This window comes from Phalangium opilio, unplaced genomic scaffold, assembly GCF_054372755.1.
Source record: "Phalangium opilio isolate 3A_F unplaced genomic scaffold, DU_Popi_V2 ptg000041l_1, whole genome shotgun sequence".
In the NCBI taxonomy this organism is placed as follows: Eukaryota; Metazoa; Arthropoda; class Arachnida; order Opiliones; family Phalangiidae; genus Phalangium; species Phalangium opilio.
In genome coordinates, this window is record NW_028324165.1 from 3,174,540 (window position 1) to 3,180,596 (window position 6,057).

The following is a 6,057-nucleotide window of genomic DNA, read 5'->3' on the forward strand; positions in this document are numbered from 1 at the left end:
CACTAAATATAGTTATAGTTAATTAACCTTAACTACAATTTTAATTTGTAGCATAGTCTTTCAGATAGGATGGTTTCTTTAACATACGGCCAGATCTGGATTGTCTTAGTGTTGAAAGTGCAGACGGAGATCGTGAGATTTGGTTCTGGTTGTCGGTGGTGATGAGATCGGGTGTAACAGATCCATTATCTGATTCTGTGGTTGACCTCTCCGTATCTCGACAGATAGGAGGTCTCTCCGGTATTCTCGTATCCGTTTGAGTGTGGGGAGACGGTGGTTGAGTCGTGTGGTCGGGTGTGCGTTGGTTGTGATCATGGGCGAACGCAGCTCCAGGTATGATGCGAGGTGCTGGTCCAGCCAAAGGCATTGGTTTGCTAAAAGAACGATTTGCAGGTCGTAGATCGATTCTATTGCGGCGATAAAGACTTCCTTTGATGTCCACAACGTACGAGCGATTATCGAGTTTTTCATGGACAAAACCCATAGTCCACGTCGACTTGGTTTCGTGTGGATAAACTTTGACCCAAACGGGCTCTGCGGGCCTTAGTTCACACAAAGATTTTGCATGTTGATCATATCCCTCTTTACAGTGATCTCGTTTCTGTTCTAGCGTAGTCTTGACATTCTTAATGACTTTTGGTGTCAGGAGACTCTGGTTAACTGGCAGTGTGGTCCTTGTTCGTCGAGACATGAGTCTCTGTACTGGACTTGCTTTGACAGCGTCAGTTGGGGTGTTACGCCACTCCAATAGAGCAAGATAGAGATCATCCTTCGATTTGTCAAGTTTCTTTAATAATAGTTTTGGCTATTTTAACGGCAGACTCTGCTTTGCCGTTGCCTTGAGGATGGTAGGGAGACGATGTTAAGTGGGTGAATCCTCATAAATCAGCAAACTCGCGAAATTCAAAGCTTTGAAAAGGTGGTCCGTTGTCTGTAATAACGGTTTCCGGAATTCCAAACGACAGCGGCAGCAGTAGTAGTTGGCATCAGATCCATTTCCCAATAGTCAGAATAAAAATCAACCATAATCAAATACTTTTTCTTATTGGCTTCCATGGTGAAAAGATCCATGGCGATTTTCTGCCAAGGGAGAGAGGGAAGAGGCACCGATATCATTGGTTCTCTTGTTTGGGATTTTTGATATTCATTACAAGCATGACATTGTCCGACGGTATTCTTTATATCTTCGGAGATTCCAGGCCAGAAGACTACATCTCGAGCCTTCCGTAAACACGCTTGTATGCCTAAATGGCTTGTATGGAGAATTTTTAAGATGTCTTCTCGCATGCTTGTGGGGATAACAAACCGTTGACCCTTATAAAGAACTCCGTTGTCCACTGTGAGTTCATCTCGATATGTCCAAAAGGGACGAACGTTACTAGGCGTGGCTGATCTATGTGGAGGCCAGCCGCGCTTCACCATGTGGATGACGGCTTGCAAGGACGAGTCCGTGTCAGTGCCGACTTTAATCTTTGCCAGTTTGCGATCCGAGACGCGTAAATAGGTAGAATGGTCTATTGTTTCCAACAAAGTTTGGTGACTGGTCTCCGAGGTGAGTTGGTACATGGGACGATCTTCATGTGCTTCGTGGGCATTCGGGAGATGTGCCACAAAATTACGAGATAAGCAGTCAGCCACAAACATCTGTGAGCCTTTTATGTATGTGACATCCAAATTATAATTTTGCAGTTTGAGCAGCATGCACTGAAGTCGTTTCGGTGCGTTGAGTAAGGGTTTTTTCCAAATGGTTTCCAGGGGTTTAGGATCTGTTTCCACAGTGATTTTGTCGCGACCTCCAAGATATTGATGAAAACACCCGCATCCAAAAACAATTGCGAGGCATTCTTTCTCAATTTGAGCGTATCTCTGTTCTGTGGGGGTCAGCGCTCGGGAGGCAAAAGCAACGGGTTTGCCCTCCTGAAGTAAAGTAGCTCCGAGACCCACATCACTTGCGTCACATTGGAGAGTGACTGGTTTGTGTACGTCATAATATCGCAGGACCGGAACACAAGTGACGAGTTTTTTAATGGTCTCAAACGCTTGTTGTTGGTCTGTTGACCAAACCCATGGAACACCTTTATGGATAAGTCTTCTCATCGGCTCGAGACTTTCCGAGAGATGCGGCAAGAATTTCGCTAAGTAGGTCGTGAACCCGATAAAACTTTGTAGTTGTTGTACATTGGTCGGGGTTGGCATATCGACAACAGCTTGCACCTTTTTAGGGTCAGGTGAGACTCCTTCAGCGGATAAGATATGACCAATATACGGTATTTCAGTCAGCCGAAGACGCATTTTCTCTTTGTTGAATTTCATATTTATCTGGCGAGCTCGATCCAACACTTTGATCAGTTTCCTGTCGTGATCTGCAATAGCTTCAGCCATAGTGGTTCCACAACCAAAAACAACGTCATCATCTGCGATGACTGCTACTCCTTCAAGCCCCTCAAAAGCTTCATGTTGGCGGCGCTGGTACTCCTCGGGTGCAGTGGCAATTCCGAAAGGCATTCTTAACCAACGGTAACGACCAAAAGGGGTCCAAAAAGTCGTCAACATACTGCTATCGTGATCTAATTTGACTTGCCAAAACCCATCTTTAGCATCCAAGATTGTGAAGAATTTCGCGTTGTTGAGTTTCGGAAGTATATCTTCAATGGTAGGAAGTGGGTACTTTGGTATTTCAAGTGCCTTGTTTAAATCTTTAGGATCGATACATATTCTTAGATCCTTGGGCTTGACTGGTAGATGTTGTGCTTCTAACGGCTGTTTAGGGTCTACTTGCTTAGTAGGTTTCTTTACTAATACCATGCTGGAAATCCATTCCGTAGGTTCGGTGACTTTCGCTATGACTCCTACTTGTTCCAGTTCAGTTAGCCTTTGTTTTAATGGTTCTTGTAATGCAATTGGTACGTTACGAGGACGGTGCTGGACTGGTGTAACATCTTTATTAAGGACAAGATGACATTCCCCAGGAAGGCGACCCAACCCTTCAAAAACATCAGTATAGTCAGTTAAAATTCGCTCTTTAGTGAGAGTACTGGGAACTGATTGTCTTGGGGTGGTGATTGCATGAACATCAGCAGCAGGAACATGCATGGTAATTAAGCCAAGTTGGATACAGGTAGAGCCTGATAGCAATGATGGTTTCGGTCCTTTTACCACTTGAAACTCAATGTCATATGGCTTATTGTTGCAGAGGCATCTAACAGTGGCGATTCCCGTAGATGTCATGAGTGAGCCATCATAGCATCTGAGTGAAGTTTTGACCTTTCTGAATGTCTTCTGGTCTGATGGTAGCCGTTTGAAGTCAGCTTCACGTAGACAGTTACACGTTGATCCATTATCCAGTTGACATATTAGGTCTGAATCGCTATTTTGGCCAGAAACCTTTAACGTGACAAACCATTGTTGACCACGGCAATTTATCGCAGGAATGATGTTCACTTGTTCAAGGGCGTAAACTTCATCCATCTCATCAGCCTGAGGAGTGCCATCCGAGTCTGTAGCTTCAACATCCTCGGAGTAACTGGTTTGATTGACTTGTGGAGGTTTACGTTTTTTATAGCTTTGCGCCTTGTTTTTAGTTGAAGGTGTGCCTCGATTTGGTTGACGGCAAACAGTTGCAAAATGATTTGGCTTACCGCAGACATTACAAATCTTTCCATTAGCAGGACATTGATTCTTATCACGAGCGTGTATCAAAGCGCAGTAGTTGCAAGGACGTGACAGCATTTCATGTTGTTTCTTGACTGGTGGTACCTTTTTTCTTGAAGTGTGATAGGACTTATTCTCTACCCGATGAACTTGTGCAGAGGCTGATTCTCCAGGAGTTGTAAATTGTCGCTCAGCTAACTCATTTGTACGACAAATGTCGATAGCAGAGGCTAGTGTCAGTTTTTGATCTTTGACCAATTGTGCGCGAGTACTTGGATCTTTGTTTCCAACGACAATTCGATCGCGGATAAGTTCATCTTCAAAAGTTTTGTAGTTGCAAGACCGAGAGAGATGCCGGAGTCTATTGACATACTGATCAATAGTTTCATGAGGTTCTTGAGTGGTCGAATTGAAGATCATTCGGTCATAGATTACATTAGAGAGAGGTTCAAAGTAGACATCGAGAGCATCTAAGATTTCCTTAAGCTGTCCTTTTTGTGCTGTAGTTAGCGGAAGATTCTGATAAATTTTGAAACATTCATCACCCATGAGAGAGAGAACAGAGGCGATGCGAATGGCTTCATCCTTTTTATCCAGACCAGTGGCTATTTCATAGTTGGCCCATTGAGCGCGGAAAAATTTCCATTTTTCGACAGCTTGCCCATCCGAAAGAGAGACGGGTGTCGGAGGCGGGATGTGTAAAGACATGTCCGGGACGAGAGAGAGAAAGAAAGGGCGGACACAAAGAGCAGCGAAAGATCCCAACAAAGAAAGGCAGGCAAGGCTTAGCAGGAACAGAGTACGGCAGCAAAAAGTCCGCGTTCTGACACCATGTTTTGTTATGCTCTTCTGTCTACTTTGTTTATATAACTTTCTCGTTACTTATGCCTTAAATGAGGGTCAGTATTAACGATTAACAAATATCTTTATTGAGGTAGTGGGTATCTACATTTTTACTACTTCCTAATCCTGACCATGAACGAAATAGTGAACAATCCAGGACATGCCTTTACCGAAAAAACCCGTCCACTATGTGTAACAAGCGACTACTAGTTCCCCCTTTTGAGACAAATTTGGGCTAGCGGAACTACGTCATTTTAGGGACAGAATTAAAGGTCACGTGAGAGGGTGGCTATCTAAGGCGGCATACACGAAATAGAGAATGCGGTTTATGTAAACAGAGAGAATTGAGGTAAGACTTAAATACCAGCTATCACTGTTACAATTTGGATACACAAAGTATATTCTTAGCCAATTTACTTAAATAACGACCAAATTTCACAATTTTAAGAAATGAGAGCCAGAGATACGTTTTACGACATCAGACTTCAAAATGTAATATATTATACTTTACTTGTTTACCCGCAGATGGCGTTAGCAAAACCGGAAATAACCGCTTAATTTGTCCCCAATTCTTTTTTTGTCTCAAACTTCTATCCCCTCCTCCTGTCTTTCCACCCCCTTCTTGTTACAACTAGTGGATGCCTCGGTTTGTACGTACAAAGGTGCGGCTGTTAAGTCCTGGATTGTTCACTATTTCGTTCATGTCCTGACCTACTCCACTGAGTAGTGGCATGAACGAAATAGTGAACAATCCAGGACTTAACAGCCGCACCTTTGTACGTACAAACCGAGGCATCCACTAGTTGTAACAAGAAGGCGGTGGAAAGATAGGAGGAGGGGATAGAAGTTTGAGACAAAAAAAAGAATTGGGGACAAATTAAGCGGTTATTTCCGGTTTTGCTAACGCCATCTGCGGGTAAACAAGTAAAGTATAATATATATTACATTTTGAAGTCTGATGTCGTAAAACGTATCTCTGGCTCTCATTTCTTAAAATTGTGAAATTTGGTCGTTATTTAAGTAAATTGGCTAAGAATATGTACTTTGTGTATCCAAATTGTAACAGTGATAGCCGGTATTTAAGTCTTACCTCAATTCTCTCTGTTTACATAAACCGCATTCTCTATTTCGTGTATGCCGCCTTAGATAGCCACCCTCTCACGTGACCTTTAATTCTGTCCCTAAAATGACGTAGTTCCGCTAGCCCAAATTTGTCTCAACAGGGGGAACTAGTAGTCGCTTGTTACACATAGTGGACGGGTTTTTTCGGTAAAGGCATGTCCTGGATTGTTCACTATTTCGTTCATGGCCTAACGACTCGCGCCGTCGCGACTCACGCGAGAGTAAATTTTAGCGGCCGACGGTCCGGAGAAAAAAATCGCGCATGCGCCTGAAAAAAAAAGAGCCTCGGTTAGGTCTCAGAGCTCTAACCCGGAATCTGCGAGAATTCTCTCTCTTTTTACAACGTGCGTAGACCACTCCTTTACAACATTCCTCCTCCCTGGTGGGACTATGTATATGCAGACAGAAGTGTCATTGAGTGTCACTATTCTCACCCCCCCC